The following is a 20943-nucleotide window of genomic DNA, read 5'->3' as shown; positions in this document are numbered from 1 at the left end:
TAAATTTAGAGATAGATTGAATTCTTTATCAACACCCCATCCAATTCAGACACTTAATAAAAGCAGCTGTAACACACCTCAAATAAAACTTAATGTGACGTCTCTGTCTTATGATTTTCCTGTTTGTTTTCCTGCCACTAACAACTCATATCATTCCAGATCCTGTCTCATCTTCTATCAGTTCATTCCCTGCACCTGCTGTCTCTCCACACACCTGCAGCCACTCCCTAATGTGTCTCCACACTACATATACCCAGCTCAGCCCTCAGTACTCTGCCAGATTGTTTAGTGACTCCCTGACTCTCCAGCCTTCGAATCCTGCCTGCTTTGGTGACCGTATATTAGTGATGGGGAGATGAAGCCCCATGAAGCATTGAAGCCTTTCATCCAAATCGGTTCACGGTGGTTCGGAGCTTCATGAGGCTTCATTTGCTCTAGTACGATATCTGCTGGATGGTAAAATATCAGTTGGCATGAGTTTGAAGTGTGGACATTTTGCAGAAAGCCTGTTAATAAAACTGTCAGAAAAATAAAGAAGTATGCAAAACTGTATAGTTTAGTGATTATAATATAATATATATATACAGTATATAATATATACAGGCAAACCTCGGTTTCCGAGCACAATTTGTTCCGGAAGGCTATTCGAATAGCGATTTGTTTGAATTCCAAATACAATTTTCCCATTTCAAATTATTTAAATGGTCTTAATCCATTCCAAGACCAAGGCTAGAAAATTACCTCTTTTCAACATGTTATGTCATTTATATATCAAATTGTATAGTATTGAAACATCAAAGAAATGTAAAAGAAGCAAACATGAGAAAGAAATCTGGTTAGCCCAAGATGCAAGTTATCGTCGTCTTTGGGACCGAAGTTTCCGGTACCGTAACTCGTACCATAGGCAATGGAACGCAAATTAAGTGGAAAATTATTGAATACAGTAAACTAAAATAAAAAGCACATTATCGTCACATTTTCTCTAGACTTTTCGCACACCTGGTGGCGAGAAAAAGGCGTTTGTTTTGCGTTCAACTTCCAAATTTTGTTTGACTTCTAAGACAACAAAAGTTCCACATTTTTTGGTCGAATTCAGATTTGTTCCCAAACAGTGTTCCCAAACCAAGGTTTTCTTGTTTGTATTACACATACACCAGCACTATGGAAAGTGATTATCTTCTTTTTCCTCATGTCCAAATAAACATGTACAGTGAGGGGAGGGTGGTTGGGGTTGGGACAGTGATTGTATTTTTGTAACCTTGAGGTATAGCCAGTGATTATACTTGGTGACATCATTGGTTTTTATTTAGAAACAACATTTTCTCCACTGGGGCAGGTTCCATTTCCTGAATCTCTATACCTATGTACACCAGAATATATATAACGCTATCTAAATTACTGTCTCCAAACTATCTAACCACAACTCTCCACCAAACAACCACATTCTGAATGGAGTGTGATCGCTTAATATTGCTGTTGGAGGCCGTGTCACTTGCCGAATCAGTCACGTGGTATAGGCCGCGTGGCGGGGTGTTCCCTAGATGGGAGCGTAGATACGTCCGAAGCCTCACCAGCAGCGAGGCTTCGGACGTTCCTCCCATCGATGAAGAAAGCCTCGATATGCGCTTTGCGGGAACGCCCCTCTCCTGTTCGGCACACGCTTCGGAGCTTCGATCCCCAGCATCACATCACTACCGTATATGAATCCCGTCTGCTCTCTCGACCCATTCTGTTGTCTGCTCCTCATCGGGTTTGTCTGCCTGGTTTGTTGATTGTTTCGTGCCTGACCCTGCTGGATTCTGGACTCTACCTTTTGCCTGTCGTTTTTGGATACCTCTGCCTATCAGACTGATTATTTGGAACCTGACCTCTGCCTGCGTTATTAAACCTGCACTGAGACTCCTAACCTGGCCGTTTGTCTGTCATGCTTTTGGGTTCCCCGTGCCAGTCGTGCTCAAGCCGTGACACTTAAAGGTCCTATATTATGCTTTTTTTACTTGATGTCATTCAAAGTCAAGTCAAAGACAGAGTCAGATATCAACTACACTGTATTTGAAATATCAGCTGTCAAATATCAACTACACTGTATTTGAAATGTCTTGCCACAAAGTGATCCGTGGTGCTCAATATCTTTGAATGAATATGGTTAAAATCACTTCCGTTCTGAAACACTCCGTGTTAATCAGCATGCCTCTGAGCTCTCTTGAAGAAGCCTCTTGGATGAGAGGTGAAACGTCTAAGTCCGGTGGATTGATTTAAACAGCTTTGGATAACCATGACCTGGATAACTGAGAACCTACAGACATCTCACTATCAACACTCCCTCCTTCCCTCGCCCCTCGGGTTCACGGGCATTTTGTTTACATGCACCATGAACACGCGCGCTACAGATCGACATAGTCTGGAACTTTTTTAAACTTTCAATAACTTTGCTACCTATTTATTTTGCTCTTATTTTTCTCATGTTTTTCACTTTTGCTTTTCATGAGAAAGTGTTGATTTCTCTACACTAAGTGTGGAGCTGCTTACTCATTCTGCTGAATGTAACTTGTGGCTCATTGTGTAGACAAAATGAGACTGGCCGGTGAACGCGGAGATTTGTTTTGGAGAAAAAAAACGCATGGGACAGATATCAGTGGAGACGAGATATGTGACAAGGAGGACAGAAGTATCAAATGGTACTTTACTCATTCTCATAAACAACTGTAAATAAGATTAAAACATCTCTCTCTCTCTCTCTCTCTCTCTCTCTCTCTCTCTCTCTCTCTCTCTCTCTCTCTCTCTGTCATTCTGTTTGTATGTGCGTGCATATCCGCCTCCATCCTTTGTCTGTCACAAAGCTGGGAATGAGTGATAAATTCACCTTTTGATTTCCGCTTAGATTATTCCACATGCAGGGTTTAGAGTCAGAGTCAGAGTCAGAGTCACTGTCACCAGTTCACTGTTGACAGTGAATATCTATTAGGCTGTAAATAAAGGCTGAGGCTGTTAGTTAATGAGCGGTGTCATCACTTTGGATACATATGCAGCTATCAGGTCACTGAGAAAAGCTGGAGCTGCTTTTATTCACCAAAAAACAGACAATGGTTCTGATTTAGTAATTTATGTGTAACTGGTTATGTGTTCGCTATGAAGCTGAGGATAGCCTTATGTGGACACACACACACACGTCTTCACTCAACTGTTGGCTGTCTAGGTTGTGTCCTGCTAGTGACATAAAGTTTGTTGATAATTGGCAGTCTTTCTGGAGAAAATCCGGTCTCATTAGGAAAGACGGCATACATCTCACTTGGAATGGCACTGCTCTCCTGTCCAAAAATCTTACAATGTTTATTTCCAACCCAAAACCCTGACCCAGAGTTGAGACCGGGATGCAGAGTCACAGTCTTACACACGTCTCTGCACTCCTAGAACGGTCACCCACTGTACTGTCACCTACTGTACTGTTACCTATTGTACTGCCAAATACAGTATACACTATAGAGACTGTGTCTGTCCCTCGACTGTTTAAAGTTAATTCATGTAAAATTAAGTCCAGAGGAAAGCCACTGTACATTAAAACTTAATAAAAATCAAAACCAAGACTCCAACAGCTTCAGAATACAAAAATAAAATAAAATGTGGTCTCCCGAATATTGGATCCCTGCCTTTAAAAACTGTTCTAAACAGTGACATTATATTAAATTAACATATAGATTAATTCTGTTTAACGGAAACCTGGCTAAGTGAAGATGAGTATGTTTTCCCTAAACAAAGCTACTCTCCCTAGTCACTTAAACTATCAGATCCCTCGAGTCTCAGGCCGGGGAGGTGGAGTTGCATATATTTTTAATCCCTCGCTACAACTGAGCCCTAAACCAAAAAAGTCTGTAATTCATTTGAAAGTCTGAGACTATCAAACCCAATCCACCACCATCCAATGCTGTTTGGATACAGTCTCGCCTACCACTACTTTGCAGTCACTGATCTCCTTCAGGTTACACCGTCTACAAAAGATGTAGTCTACCTGTGTGCTCCTACCTCCACTCTTATAGGTCACACTATGTTCCTGCTTCTTCTGGAACAAAGTATTCACTATAGCCATTTCCATCCTTTTTTCAAAGTCAACCACCATCTGTCCTTCTGCATTCCTCTCCTGGATACCAAACCTGCCCATCCCCTACTCATCACCTGTTTCCTGCACCAACATGTCCATTGAAGTCTGCACCAACGACAACTCTCTCACTTCTCGGTATGCTCTGCATCACTTCATCAAAGTCCAACCAGAATTTCTCCTTCTCCTCCAGCTGACATCCTACCTGTGGAGCATACCCACTAACAACATTGAACATCACACCTTCGATTTCTAGCTTCAGACTCATCACTCTATCTGACACTCTTTTTACCTCCGGGACATTCCTAACAAACTCCTCCTTCAAGATAACTCCTCCTCCATTTCTCTTCCTATCTACACCATGATAGAACAACTTGAACCCTGCTCCTAAACTTCTAGCCTAGCTACCTTTCCACTTGGTGTCCTGGACACACAGTATGTCTACCTTCCTCCTCTGCATCATGTCAACCAACTCCTGACATTGTTCCAATATTCAACGTCCCTACTCTCACTCCTATACTCTTGGCGTTCCTCTTCTTTCTCTTCCTACGAACACACTTTCCTCCTCTCCTTCTTCGACCAACAGTAGTGTAATTTCCACTGGCACCCTGTAGGTGAACAGCACCGTTGTTAATCCGAGCCTCAACCGATGGAAGACATAGATTTGATTCACATGTTTGATTTGGCAAGTTTTACGTCGGACGCCCTTCCTGACACAACCTTTTGTATTTATCCGGGCTTGGGACTGGCACAATAAGACACTGGCTTGTCCCCTATTGTGGCTACATTTTTGGAGGTTTCCAGCTCATTGGGTATTAATACTGGTCTCATTTCATTGGATCAGGAGAAGTCTTTTGACTCTGTTGAGCACAGCTTCCTCTGTAAAACCGGGGAAGTTTGGGTTCAGCACCGGTTTTATTGCTAAGATCTCGGTGTTGTACAGTGAAGTTGAGAGTATACTGAAGTTTAACGGCAGTTTGTGCGCTCCCTTCAGGGTGCACCGGGGCATCTGGCAGGGTTGTGCTTTGTGTGGGATGCTCTATGCACTTTCTCTGGAACCCTTTCTCTGTAAGATCCCCAAAAGCATCAACGGTTTGGTTTTACCTGGTTTTAAGGAGAGCATTATTTTATCTGGTTACACTGATGATGTAATTGTTCTTACAAAAAATCAGAGAGATGTTGTTGTTTTAGTTGTTTTAACAAATGTATTTAACGTTCTAACCACTGCAACAGTGAACTGGAGCAAAAGCGAAGCCCTTGCTGCAGGTGAATGGCATGTTGGCCTCCCGGTTCTTCCTCAAAGGTTATGTTGGAAGACCGATGGTCTTAAATATCTCGGTGTGCATCTGGGAAATGAGACAACAACCAGGAAGAACTGGGAGGGCGTCATTGATAAGATAGAAAGGAAACTTAAAAAATGGAAATGGTTACTCCCTCGGATGTCCTACAGAGTTTTAGTCCTCAAAAACCTGGTGGCCTCCCACTGTGGCGCTGCTTGACCTGCATGAATCCTCCATCAGGTTTTTTTAGCCCGGATCCAGACTAAACTTGTTGAGTTTTTCTGGGATGGGCTACATCGGGTGCCTCAGGGAGTGTTGCTTTAATCAAGAGAGGAGGGGTGAGACAGGGCCTCATCCACCTGGCTAGTAGAACAGCCATGTTCAGATTACAGTTCATCAGAAATTTCTGACCAGACCAGCAGATCTGATGTGGACAGAAGTGGCCAGCTGCTATTTCAGACGTGTGAGTAACTTGGGGCTGCATGCTGCACTGTTTTTAATTGATTCCAAATTTCTAAAGTTAAATGGTTTGCCCCCTTTTTATCATGGTGTTTTTTAGTCATGGGCCCTTTTTAAAAGCAGTCCAGGAAAAAGCTCTGACTCTCTGTTCTGGTTATTGAATGAACCACTAGTGTATGGAGCCAGGCCAGATGTCTGCGGTGGGGCCACCGGTGGGCTGTTGACAGCACTTTGCAGAACCAGAACTCTGACCCTCCAAGACCTGGTGGAAAACGCCGAGCTATCGTTGGCAGATGCCCAGGCTGTGAGTTCCCTGCTGAACATCCAGTCCACCAGGGTGGTTCAGTGGGTGCTAGAATGGTGGAGGCAAAGACTCTCTGGGAGGGAAAGAAGCCTCTTACTGGATTACAGTAAAGGAACAGTGCCGGACAACAAAGATCCTTTCCTGGAGGTCCACATCAGTCCCCTGTTTGGAGAGCTGGACAGTCCTCTGTCCAATGTTGAGTCTGGTTTTCATAAAATAACAAAGTACCTGGATACTAGGGATGAGTGAGTACACCACTATCTTTAACTGTTTCCGTTCAACCATCTAAATTATCTGTATCCGTATTTGTACTCGGAATGGGCGAGGCTTCGGCCAGAAGTGGGTGTAGTTTGACCGGAAATAGGTGGGGCATAAATCGGTACATTATTTTAAGACAAATTGATATGGATTGATCAGGAGTTGCTATATTTATTGTTTATTTTAAAACTATTTACAGAACAGCCTCAAAATTGAGAATCAAATCAATGTTTTTGATCACAAAAGTAAGAGAACTATTTACTGAACAAGTTTTTTTATGAACTTAGAACATGAAGTGCATTAATGAATACAACGCATGCAATAGGAAATTATGAACTACAAAGTATGCATGAACAAGAATTGTCATATTCAACACAAGTTTCTAATTTTTTTTACATTTTAAATGTTTTTATTTTTATGATCAAACTGTTTCTTTCAATTATTTATGTATTTTTACCACATAATGTGCTGGCTATTTTTTTTCTCACAAAGTTAAACAAAGATTATTAAGGTGTGTGAGGGAGACAGAGAGATATACATAGAGAGCATGTGTGTGTGCGTGTGCACTATGTAACAGGAGGCAGAGAGTGATGCGACGAGCAATTTTCAGATGATTGGTTAAACGCACCGCGTACGTGCAACAAAACAAAACAAACAAGTTCACCAAGTAACCTTAAATAGACCGAAATAGAGGCAAGCAGAAGAAAACCTAAGAAGAGCAAAATGAGTTCCAGTGAAGCCACGCACAGAGAGATCAGTCAATGTCTGTGTGTGCGTGTGGGGCAGTGTCCCTGTAAGTGCCTCTGTAGGGAAGGGCGGGCGCTGTGTGTGACTGGCGTGAAGACGGTCAGTTCTGAGGATTTTCCTTGAGCTATGCTAGCTGGGATAGGCTCCAGTTCCCCGTGACCCGCGCAAGCGGATGAAGCAGTTAGGAAAATAAATGAATAAATGAACCAGCACGACCATTGACAAGTTTTACTCGTACCGGATACTCGTCTGAAACGAGTACTCGGCTCAACCCTATTGGACAGTTTTAAAAACATCTGGTGCCACAAAAATATCCTATGCACATTAGTTAATAATCAACTTACATTTGCAAATTTCTTGATGTAATGCACTGATTTTTAAATTGTATTACTTTTATTTATTTTTATTTATGATTTTTGTACTTTGAAGCACTTTAGCACTTTCATATTATGTAAAAATTTAAAATAATTGAGTGTGATTAGTGTTTTTATAAAAATAAAAATTCTTCTTCTTCTTCTTGACGTGGAGAGAGGTAGCCAGCTACATAATCAGATGTGTGAGTAACTTGTGGCTGGATGCTGCACTGTTTTTAATGGATTCTAAATTTCTAAAGTTAAATGGTTTGCCTCGTTTCTATCATAGTGTTTTTAAGTCATGGGTCCTACTTAAAAACAGTCCAGGAAAAAGCTCTGACTCTCTGTTCTGGTTACTGAAGGAACCACTAGTGTATGGAGCCAGGCTGGATGTCTGCAGTGGAGCCACACCTGGGCTGTTTACAGCGCTCTGTAGAACTAGGTTTTGAACTAACTAGATTTTAATCTAACTAGGTGGGGGTGTCAAAGGGGGTCGTTGAGATGTGAGTTACACCTCTATATGCTAATGAGGGTCATTAGCATGAAACCCATCACCTGGGTCAATCCGCTGAGACAATCTTTTTGGGAGTTTCGAAAGGACATGATTATAAATGGGAAAAAGGTGATGTCGCAGACCACCGCCTCTATTCAGAGATGGCTTCTCCACTTTGACGTGGATGGCCTCTTTCACTCCTCTCTCAAACCATTTATCTTCCCTGTCCAAGATCTGAACATCAGTGTCCTGAAATGACTGTCCCTCTTCCTTGAGGTGAAGGAAGACTGCTGAGTCCTGTCCTGATGTGTTGGCTCTTCTGTGTTGAGCCATGCGTCTGTGTAGTGGTTGTTTGGTTTCCCCTATATAGACATCTGAGCATTCCTCGCTGCATTTAACTGCATACACCAGATTGCTCTTCTGACTGTGTGGTGTGGGGTCTTTTGGGTGGACTAGTCTTTGTCAGAGGGTGTTTCCCGGTTTAAAATACACAGGGACCTTGTGTTTGTTAAAGATCCTCCTCAGCTTTTCAGACACTCCAGACACATACGGGATCACTATACCATTGCTCTTGCTCTTCTTTCTTCCATCCTCACTGGGTTGTTCTCCTTTCTGGATCTTGTGTGAGCTTTCACGAAGGTCCAGTCAGGATATCCACACGTTTTTAATGCCCCTTTCAGGTGTGGGTGCTCTTTCACCTTTTCAATTTATCCTATTTATCTTATTTTATCTTATTTATCGACCGGGCTTGCTGGGGCCTTCAGAGACATATTTCGTGTGTAAACATGTGTAAACGTGTGTCAGCATGACAAATAAAGACTCTGATTCTCTTGATTCTTTTAAACTAACTAGTTTTTGAACTAACTATGTTTTTAAACTAACTGGGTTTTTAATTAACCCACTAGATTTTGAACTAACTAGGTTTTTGAACTAACTAGTTTTTTAAAATAAAAAACTAGGTTTTTAAATTAACTAGGTTTGTAATAACTAACTAGGTTTTAAACTAAACTTGTTTCTGAACTAACTAACTAACTAACTAACTAACTAACTAACTAACTAACTAACCCATTAGGTTTTAAACAAATTAGGTTCTAAACTAACTAGGATTTGCACTTACTAGGTTTTGAATTATTATTTAACAAATATTGTTTTCAGATTTATATCCATCCACCCATCCATCATCAACAGCTTATCTGGGACCGGGTCGCGGGGGCAACAGTCTCAGCACGGATGCCCATACTTTCCTCTCCCCAGACACCTCCTCCAGCTACTCCGGGGTGAGCCCGAGGCGTTCCCAGGCCAGCCGAGAGACATAGTGCCTCCAGTGTGACCTAGTTGTTCCTCGAGGTCTCCTTCGGTAGGACATACCCGGAACACTTCCCCAGGGAGGCGTCCAGGAGGCATCCGGAACAGATGCCCGAGCCACCTCAGCTGGCTCTGCTCGAGGCGGAGGAGCAGCAGCTCTACTCCAAGCTCCTCCCCGGTGATTGAGCTCCTCACCCTATCTTTACGGGTGCGCCCAGCCACTCTACGGAGGAAACTCCTTTCAGCCGCTTTTATCCGGGATCTTGTCCTTTCTGTAATTACCCAAAGCTCATGACCATAGGTGAGAGTAGGAATGTAGATTAACCGGTAAATCGAGAGCTTCGTCTTACGACTCAGCTCCTTCTTCACCACAACGGACCTATACAGCGACTGCATCACTGCAGAAGCTGCACCAATCCGTCTGTCAATCTCACGTTCCATTCTCCCTCACTCGTGAACAAGACCCCAAGATACTTAAACTCCTCCACTTGGGGCAAGGACTCTCCACAAACCTGAAGAGGGCACATCACCCTTTTCCAGACGAGAACCACAGCCTCAGATTTATATTTATATTTTCTTGTTTAATTATTAATGTTTATTGTTTATGTTTACACTGTTTACATTTACACTGTATGTTTTACACCTATCCTGCTTTACATGCTTTCAATTGTCCCTTGGGGACTAATAAAGTTTTTGTTAAAATTTGAATTAGAAAAATTTCAAGCCTCTCCAGACACTCCTACTCCATCCTGCTTAAGACCAACACACCATCAAGATACCAAAGCATGGACAGAAAAATTCTGGTCACCAAAAATGGTAAGCATCATCCTCATAAAGATGGACTATTGCAAAAACATCATTCGGCATGCGGTTATACTCATGCAACCCAAGAGGTGATGAGAAAGCAGTGTACTTCTTACCATCTTCATTGAGTGGAACATTGTAATAGCCAGATGTCAAATTTTAGTGTGCAAGTAGAAGGCATTGCCTCTGTCAGAACACCTGCTTGGTGAAGCAGAGGGTGTGCATCTTAACTGTGCATGAATTTAGCCAGCGAAAAGCTGTGCAAAACTCAGTTCACCACTTATTTTTCAACACAAAACCAAAGGAGAAGCCTATTCACTTGACTTTCTGATTATGTCCCGCTCTTTCATTTCATCAAATCTGTCTCTCAACTTTCGGTAGTGAGCTGGTGAGAGACGACTGTATGGCAAGCGAAAAGAACAGTCATCAGTCAAACACATGCAATGACAAAAACCAGTAGCCTCCCCACAATCCGACTGGAAAACACACTCTCATACTTCACCATTAAGTTAGTTAGTCTTTACACATTGGAGTTGTCTCACATTCATCCACTGCCAAATCCTTGAGTCCCAAATCCTTTAGCTCCAAAGGCCTGTAAATCCCATCCACACCTCAGCAACTACAGCACAATTTGGACTATAAATCTGTCTGGCCTATCTGCCACTCTCTCTCTGTCTCTCACTTTTCCTTGGCCTGTCTCTATCCCCAGTATATTTCCTTTCCCACCCAACTGGTAATGGCAGATGACTCCTCCAGAGTCTGGGTCCAGCCTGGAGTTTCTTCCTCAATGAGGGAGCTTTTCCCCGCCGCTGTCACTTATGCTTGCTCAAGAGGGTTCTGTTAGGTTTCTCTGTCTGTTAAAGTGCTTTGGAATGTCTGCTGATGTGATTAAGCGCAATATAAATAAAGGTTGATTGATTGATTGATTTAGCCCAGGGGTCGGCAACCTTAAACGTTCAAAGAGCCAAACTGGACCAAAAAAACTACAATCAAACCTCATGGGAGTCGCAAAAAAATTATAAGCCTTATATGAAGGCAACACAAGGTCAAAGTGTCTATATTAGCCTACTATCAAATTGATTAACTAGTCTACGAATGCATAATGAGATTCATGATTATTTATTTTCCATGCAGCGCATCCTGGAGAGAATGACACACCACGTGATTACTCTGTTGTACCATATTTGGTGCTTTAAGTTTACCTTCCCTTACTATATCGCTGTATTAAATCTGTCTTCTTCTGCGCATGCGCGAGCAGGCTGCAGTTTCCTCTGCTCAGAGCGAGTTTGTTTGCATAATTTTGCGTTTTTTTCTATGTTTCTGCGTGTATTTTTCTAGCGTAAATTTAGATAATGTATAGTAATATGCTAGTGTACTCCAGGGAGGAGTTGATGTCCATGAGGGTCAAAGGAGACCCAGCAACACGCGATCTCATCCCCGCTGAGCTCCGACGGAGATATCGCGGATGCCGAGCGGGTCGAGTTGAAAGGACTAGACTAACGGCTAGAGCCGCTAACCGGAGGAGAGTCAAGCCCTCCGTCCCCTCCGTCATTATGGGGAACGTGAACTCTCTACCCAACAAGTTGGACGAACTGACGGTGCTGCGCAGGACTGATCATCGCTACCGGGAGACCAGCTTGTTGGTGTTCTCAGAGACGTGGCTAACTGGCGACGTGCCGGACACTAACGTCCGACTAACCGGCTTCTCCTCCGTACGAGCGGACCGGGACACGAACACCGCCGGTAAGAAGAAAGGAGGTGGATTAATCATCTATACCAACGATAGATGGTGCCATCCGGGACATGTGACGGTGAAATCAACACTGTGTAACCGCGACCTGGAGCTAACAGCTGTTAGCATCAGACCCTACTACCTGGCGCGTGAATTCTCACACGTTATTGTCCTCGCCATCTACATCCCTCCACGGGCGGACCCTGAGACGGCACGAGAGACCATCTGTGGGACCACCTCTGCTCTTCGGACCCGGCACCCGGAGGCGCTCGTCATCATCACCGGTGACTTTAACCACGTCACCTTGGACTCATCTCTCCCCACAATGGTCCAGTGTGTAGACTGTCCCACACGGAAGAACAGAACCATCGATCTGTTCTACACTAATGCTAAGGAGGCATACACCGCCACCCCCCTCCCTCCACTAGGTAAATCAGACCATAACCTAGTGTACCTACAGCCCACCTACATCCCGCTGGTGAAACGGCTGCCAGCAACAACACGACAGGTCAGGAGGTGGTCCCCGGAAGCAGAGGAGATGCTGAGGAACTGCTTCCAGACCACCGACTGGGATGTTATTGTGGGCTCACATGGGGAAGACATTGAGGGGGCAGCTCAGTGTTTTACAGACTACATGAACTTCTGTGTGGACACCGTGGCCCCTGTCAGGACAATCAGGTGTTACCCCAACAACAAACCATGGGTAACCAAGGAAGTCAAGGCTGTCCTGAACAGGAAGAAGCGGGCGTTCAGGAGCAAGAACGAGGAGGAGATGAGGAAGGCCCAGAAGGAAGTGAGACTCTGCCTGAGGGAGGCCAAGGAGGCGTACAGGAGGAAGCTGGAGAAGCAGCTGGGGCGCAACCAAGTGCGGGAGGTCTGGAATGGGATGAGAACCATCACCGGACACGGGAAAGGGCGCAGCACTGTGAAGGGGAATATTGAACGAGCGAATGAACTTAACAGCTTTTTCAATCGGTTCAGCTCCCCCACCACTCCCGGCTCCTCGTCCCAGGCCTCTCCTGGCCTACAGACCTCTCCTGGCCTACAGGCCTCTCCTGGCCCTACAGACCGCTCCACTGATGCTCCCTCCTCCTGTGCTTCCTCTCCTTCCACCCCTGCCACTTCTCCCGAACCCACTCCAAGAACTGCGAAGCTCAACGGCCCCACCTCAACCACTGGACTTCCAACCTCGCCACAACCTCCTGCTCCAACCACGACCGAGACCATCATCACTGCAGACCTGGTGACGACAACGCTAAGGAGGCTCCGTCCCTACAAGGCGGCTGGACCAGATAAGGTCTCCCCAAGACTCCTACGAGCCTGTGCTTCGGAACTAGGGGACCACCTGCAACAATTGTTCAACCTCAGTCTGCGGCTGGGGAGGGTCCCGTCACTGTGGAAGACCTCCTGCATTGTCCCTGTACCCAAGAAAGGACGCCCTACTGAGCTCAACGACCACCGACCGGTCGCTCTTACCTCCCACGTAATGAAGACCCTAGAGCGACTGGTCCTGGAGCTCATGAGTCCACAGGTGCAGGGTGCTATGGACCCTCTCCAGTTTGCCTATCAGGCCAAGGTTGGGGTTGACGATGCTGTCATGTACCTCCTCCACCGCACACTCTCCTACCTGGACGCCGGGGGCTGTGCCGTCAGAGTGCTCTTCTTCGACTTTTCGAGTGCCTTCAACACCATCCAGCCCCAGCTCCTGCAGGATAAACTGACCTCCATGGCTGTGGACCCCTACCTCGTGAGCTGGATTACGGACTACCTAACGGACAGACCCCAGTACGTCCGTATGGGGGACTGTTTGTCTTCTATGGTGACCAGCAGCACGGGGGCGCCACAGGGGACCGTTCTATCCCCCATTCTCTTCACCCTCTACACATCAGACTTCAAGCACAACTCGGATACATGCCACATACAGAAGTACTCCGATGACACCGCGATAGTGGCATGTATCCGGGAGGGTGATGAGGGGGGGTACAGGGCATTGGTGGCTGACTTCGTGGAGTGGTGCCAACAGAACCAGCTCCAGCTCAACGTCTAGACAGCAGACTGGACTGGTCACTCAACTCCAACTGTGTGTACAAGAAGGGGCAGAGCAGGATGTACTTCCTAAGGAGGCTGGCCTCCTTCAACATCTGTCCTAAGCTCCTTTTCATGTTCTATCAGTCCGTAGTCTCCAGTGTGCTGTCATACGCCATTGTGTGTTGGGGTGGGGGGGCCAGGAAAAGAGATATGGACCGTCTGAACAGACTCATCCGCAGAGCGGGCTCAGTGGTCGGGCTGAGCCTGGACTCTGTGGATATGCTTCTGGAGAGCAGGACCATGTCTAAAATTAAGGCCATCATGAACAACACCAGGCACCCCCTACACACCACCTTCTCCCAGCAGAGAAGCACCTTCAGCGGCAGACTGCTGTCACACAGCGCCTCCACAGAGAGGCTGAGGTCCTCCTTCGTGCCCCGTGCCATCAGGGGGTACAATGACTCTCTCAGGAGGAGCGGGGGGGAGGTGGCGAGGTCAGCACGGGGTTGAATATGGATTTAATTTAATTTAATTTAAATTTAATTTTATACTGTTGTATATATATATATATATATATATATATATATATATATATATATATATATATATATTTATACTGTTTTATATTTTAATTCAATTTTATACTGTTTAGATTTTATTTTATACTGTTTATATTTTAATACTGTAATATTTTTAAATTTTATACTGTTTATATTTTAGTTATAGTTTAGTATATAAGTCCTGTTAGTGCTGCATGTGTCTGTCTGTTAGTGTAATGTATGTCTTGTGGTATGTCCTGTGATGTCAATGTTTCCTTTTCTCCTGGTGTTTATCCAGTATTATTTGTTATGTAATGCCTGAGCAGTGGATATATGCAATTTCCTCCGGGATTAATAAAGTATCTATCTATCTATCTATCTATCTATCTATCTATCTATCTATCTATCTATCTATCTATCTATCTATCTATCTATCTATCTATCTATTATGTTTTGTTGCATTGATGAATTTGTTAAATCTGCTCCCAAATGAAGCTCACATATCGACGATCGCTCCTAAATACAGTAATCCCTGTTGTGATGTGTGTGATGGTGATGAACGTGTCTTGATGAACGTGTCTTGACTCTTTCAGGGTGGGGAGGTGAGAGAGCCTCACTGTACATCCCTGATGAATACAGTCAGCTTGAGCTCCAATGACAAAACAGTGTTTCAGCTCCTGGAGACTTTAATTGATCATGTTTAGGTAAACAAGCAGTGTTTAGGTAAACAAGCGGTGCTATTAATGTTTGGGAAACCAAACAACCACTACACAGACGCATGGCTCAACACAGAAGAGCCAACACATCAAGACAGGACTCATCAGTCTTCCTTCACCTCAAGGAAGAGGGACAGTCATTTCAGGACACAGATGTTCAGATCTTGGACAGGGAAGATAAATGGTTTGAGAGAGGAGTGAAAGAGGTCATCGACGTCAAAGTGGAGAAGCCATCTCTGAATAAAAGGGGTGGTCTGCGACATCACCTTTCTCCCATTTATAATCATGTCCTTTCGAAACTCCAAAAAATTGACCCAGGTGATGTGTCTCATGCTAATGACCCTCATTAGCATACAAAGGTGTAACTCACATCTCAACAACCCCCTTTGACACCCCCACCAACAATCATTGAGGAGCCAGACGGGTTTTAACAACGGTCGCTGGAATGTGAAAAGTACTGACCACACCCCACAGGGTTTATAAACTGGGACATTATCAGCCACTCTCTGAACTGAAGAACTCTCTTGGATGAGAGACGAAACGTCTTCACAAACTTTCTTAACGTCCAGTGGGTTGACTTAAACAGCTTTTGGATAACCATGACCTTGGTGACTGTGTCAGGATTTGCAGTTGCTTCTCTCTCTCTCCCTCTTCTGAGTCCCTCATAGTTTCCACCTACCTGGGTGTGGCTGTTGCTGGCGGCAGAGCACCACACCTGTGACCAATCTGCAATCTCCAGACCTTCATGAGGACCAGTTTTCCACCATTCATAGCCAGTTCGTTTGTACTGCTTGTCAGTATCCACACCTTGGCTCACTTGAACTTGCACCTTGACTTTTTTGATAACTGTTCTCTCCGTGTTCCAGTTCTGGTCTGTTGCCTGTTGGACTACAACCATTTCCAGCCGCCTGCTTGTTTTCTCCTCACCTGTCGATTTACCTGTTCAGCCTGATCACCTGGTTCATTATCGCTTCACATTTATTGTTAAATAAATCTATTTTTTCCTTTTACCTGACGTCTGCGCATTTGGGTCCTACAGTAAACCCCGACAGACTGAGAACCTACACAGACACCAATGCTATTAATCCGATCATTTCTTCTTGCAGCTCGTTGTCATTTACATACAGTACCTGCACAACAGCACTGTCTGTCAATATCGAACACATCACAGGACGCATCACGTTTAACTGATAATGCTGTAGTTGAATTAATCTCCTTGATTTGCTGATTGGTGATTATGAGTGTTCTTTTTTTATTATTCACTGTCTTTGCAGAGAGAAGCATGTCTAACTTTCTGTATTATCTGTTTTGTTTTCATTATTTTAATGAATGAGCCCTTCGTGTAATCACCATCTATTGGAGATATAATCGGGGGGACCGTGTTTGTGTGTTGGAACCACCTTATCCACAGCGGTAACCCCATTCAGAGAGCAGGCACCACACAGGGAACAGTTGATTTCTGGCATTTAATAAGTAACCTGCAGCATTACAGAACAAAGTTTTGTGAACGACTCGGTTTTGTTGTTCACTGCGCTCTCCAGAATTGCCTCCATCCAATGTATGTGTCCTCCTCCAAAAGAGCAACAGGCGCTTCCACGAGGATTCTACATTTTAAAGAGAATGTGGAATCCTCGTGCCTTTCTCTCTCACAACTTGGAACCCGGTCCCTTTCACCCTCTACCAGAAAAACCTGCCCTGCAGACAGGCCACACATACATAATATTACATAAATTAAGTTTGAACAAACCGAAACAGGAACAGACTTGTTTGGATAAATGACAATAATTACCACAGTATTCACATCACGATTACTAACTGCAATTAGCAGCCGGCATGGCTAGCGCAATCACGTGACCAGCACACCTAGCATGGCTAACACGACCAGCGTGGCTAAACATGATTAGCGTGGCTAACACAACCAGCCTCACTAGCGCAGCTAGCACGATTAGTGCAGATTAGAGGGCAGGGTGACAATGAGTGCTTTCCTGAATAAAAAACAAAAGTTAATGAAAAGAAAGAGACAGATATTACTGTGGACAGTACAGAAGATGCAGAAGAAGCAGAGCGAAAACCAGCAAAAATCTGAACATTTGTACCACAATGGACATGATTTTTTCATGGGTGAGGAATGGCTAAATGTCAGCACTCAAGACAAAATGCAGCTTAGAAAAAATGTGTGTGGAGAAGGCTCTGTCAGCTTGATGCAGTGTCCACAGGAGAATATATGAATTAAAGGCAAAGAAAAATAACAAGTGAAAAGCAAAATGAAAAAAAAAAACACTATTACATTTGTTCTTTATTTCTTGAACTGTTTTTTTTTTAAATGACCACCAGGCTGTAACATTTTGATAATAATATGTAATTTTCCTGTTTCTTCCTTTTTACTGAAACAGTTATGACATCGTTAATGATAACATCGTAAAATTAACAGTTTGTTTAGTTTTTATATTGTACTACAGTATTGGCAAAACTCAATCCTTGCTTAGACTTCTATCGTATATTCTATTATTACTTTTGGGATGCATGAACGTCATTTTGGGGATGCACAAATTTTTGTGGAAGCGCATCCCAGGGATGCATACTTTCTTAAGGTAACATGAACTGGTTAACCTTACCCACACACTGCTGAACTGCCTGCTCACCACCATCCTCAAAATCCTCCAAAACAACGCAGAAGGAAACATCAGCCACTTTTGTATTTCTCCTCAACTTAATTTTGGACCTGGTTGGATTTATCAAATTCACAGGAATCCAACCATGTCCCCTCAAGGGAGTCACCACTCTGCCCACCAGTATGTTTCGGGGCATACAACATGATGAACTTGGCTCCACCACAACAGTACTACCAGCTGAGTCTCGTCCCAGGTGGAAGGCAACCCCACACTTCATCTTCATTCATGGACTCCAACGTTACAGCTTTCTTCAGTTTAACCCCACTTCATCTGGAATTTCATCCCTTTGCCACCTTTCCAGATTGGCAAGAAAACGGATGAACTCGCTCGCCTCATGCTGTTGCGATGACTCAGGTTTAACAGAATATGCCACTTTAAGCTTTACTAGCCTTAAACTGCTGGTTTAAGCAGATTAGTGCCCACGATCATGTCATCCACCTGTCCATCAACAATCAACACTGGGACAAGGTAGTTAGAATCAAACAGTCTGAGTTTCAGATCACAAATCCCCATTGGCTCAGTTTGCTTCCCACCACATCCAATGAGAACAATGTCTGTAGGGGATATTAAATCACCATGTACAACTCCGGCCTCTCTCAACCAAGGTACAATGTCCTCATGCAGAGAAGTAGCCATGGATCTGCTATCTAACATCCTATGAATCTCAACTTTGTCATTTTTGCCTATTCTTGTTTTATCTGGTGAGAGTGATTCATGAGCAGCCGGGAACACATACTGGATATCATAATCATTATTGGAGGAAAAACTACTCAAATCCACATTGCCCTCCATCAAGTTGGTGCTGCCTAGTTTCCCGAATTACAGGACCCGAGATATATTAAATGACTGGAAAGATGCTGGTGACTTACAGTTTGCACCAATATGGCCTGTTGAGTAACATCTGAAACATAACTTGTTCATCCGGCAGTGTGCACTAGTGCTGTGGTCAGTGGACACCTCCACTCATAAACGGATTAACATTTCCCACTTTTTGGACATTAAATGACTCCATATTACTGTAGCACCCAAATATCACAACAATACACAACAATCATCAAAAGCCGAAAGCAACAGGATAAAATCCGTTGAAAACGCCCGTAATATGACTCCTCATGTAGCCCAAGCAGGAACGATGACACCAGCACACAGGGTCGGTATCTTCCCATCAACAAGCGCAGCAGTCGCAGTCTCTGGTTCCTGCAAACAATCGCTGCACAATTTGCACATCATGTCTCACACTGCAGCAACAAAGGTGGTCAGCTCTGGCTGATTAGTCGAAGGATCACGGCACCAATTTTTGTAGTGGTTCTTATTCTGTGTTGTATATTCTGTTGGTTTGAAAATCAGGATGCCTTCTACTTTTGGTAGAGACTTTTATTCTTGACACGCAGAACTCCAGGTTTCCCATGTGGTTCATCAGTAGCAGTTACTCTAGTGTAACCTGACCAAGTTAATAATTTCCATGCACTGACTGAATAAATGAATTTTCTGCCCTGGAGTTGGTTGAAGTCTATAAACTATCAATATGATGAGCAGGAGACCATTCCTCTAGGCACACTAAGACAATCAATTTTTTGGGTATGCCAAGTCCCATTAATGCACAGCTCAACCATTGTAGCACACCTGCACCCCTCTGGAACCTCAGCAGAAGTGCTGCTTTCTGCTCTACAAAACAAAAGCATGAACTTCCCCCACATAATACTTAAAAATACAGGCCTTCCCTTTTCATCATACAGCACAACAACATACTACACACCTGTGCTACTTAAAAACAGGTTTACCTTGACTTATGTCATTTGGGGTGATGTCATTCTTGATTACATATTGGTTTACAACAACAAAAAATTAAAATAAAAAATGAAAGTAAACCTTTTGGGCAAATAACATGTACCTTAGCCAATTACAGCTGATTTGTGATGCAAAACTATAAAAATGAGGTTGAAAATGAATTTTCTTTTAAACTTGGTCATATTTCCAAAAAACAACGCAAGAAAGCATGCAAAAAGGCACAGGGGGTAAATTATGTACAACTTTCTTCCTTCTTTAACTACAAATAACCAATCTCCATATCTTGCATATTCAAGACAGGAAAGTACAATTTTCAGATCAGAGACGTTCTTAACTTTTACTTTTTCCGAAAATAAATGAACATCATGAGTTAGCACAAATAAAGAATTTTATTTCTTACCAAATGATCCTTGTGCACAGTGCTAGCATGAAGCTATTTGCAGCAGGTATCTTTAAGAAGGTAACGGTGAGGTATACCTGTGTTTAAGCAGTCGGTGCACCAACTATAATTGGGGGCACTGTGCAAACTGTGACATCACAACTCAATTGTGATTGGCTGAGGTAAGTATCACTTGCCCAAAAGGTTCCGGAAATTGTTTTTGCATCCCTTTCCTCGGTATTTCATACCCTGTAAGGTAAAAAAAACTGCAGATAACTACAACTGTTGAGTTTGTTTTGTGAGCGATCAAAGAGAATGTTCTCTTTGGCCGTGGAAGTTCAAAGGAGCCAGTTCATGTAAATGACGGCAGAACTACTACATTGATAGGGGGCCTTGTAATGCAGATAAAGTGCTCCAGAAAGCCTAAAGCTTTGAAGTGATACAAGGAAGGTCTCATATTATGCTCGACTCGTATCTTGTGTTAAGTGTTCTTCAGCTTTACTGCATAATTTATTTCTCCCTTTTAATTTCCTGTGTGTTGTATGATCTTTGATTCCTGTTGACCAACAGAAGTATCAGGGTGTGGTTGAGAGTACCATCACCTTATTTCAAATGTAAGATAATTATCAAAGTACTTTGAAATGTCTGTTGACTTGATTAAGCGATTTTCAAATGAAAGTTGATTGAAGTTGATTGATTTTTGCAAGTATTTAAAGTCAGCTACAAAAAAGTAGCAGCTGAAACACATTAGAAAGCTGAAACTGAAACACATGCACGCACACACACACACACACACACACACACACACACACACATAAACACACACACACACACACACACACACACACACACTCACACACGCACGCGCGCACACACGCACGCACGCACACAAGCACGCACGAACACACACAAATGAATTCAGGCCTGAAGCTGACTGAAGCCGATGAAAGGGAATGCAGGAGGAAAGAATGAAGATATGAGAGAAGAGGGGGA

At 43.7% G+C, this 20943-nt stretch overlaps 1 long non-coding RNA gene across 1 annotated transcript in view; it reads right to left on the bottom strand.

The window, feature by feature from the left end:
- The window catches only part of LOC137604706 (uncharacterized), a 31376-nt gene that overhangs the window by 6066 nt on the left and 4367 nt on the right, over positions 1 to 20943 (bottom strand). The window lies entirely within an intron of this gene.

Source organism: Antennarius striatus, chromosome 12 (assembly GCF_040054535.1).
Source record: "Antennarius striatus isolate MH-2024 chromosome 12, ASM4005453v1, whole genome shotgun sequence".
Lineage (NCBI taxonomy): Eukaryota > Metazoa > Chordata > Actinopteri > Lophiiformes > Antennariidae > Antennarius > Antennarius striatus.
This window is presented reverse-complemented; position numbering and strand designations above follow the sequence as displayed.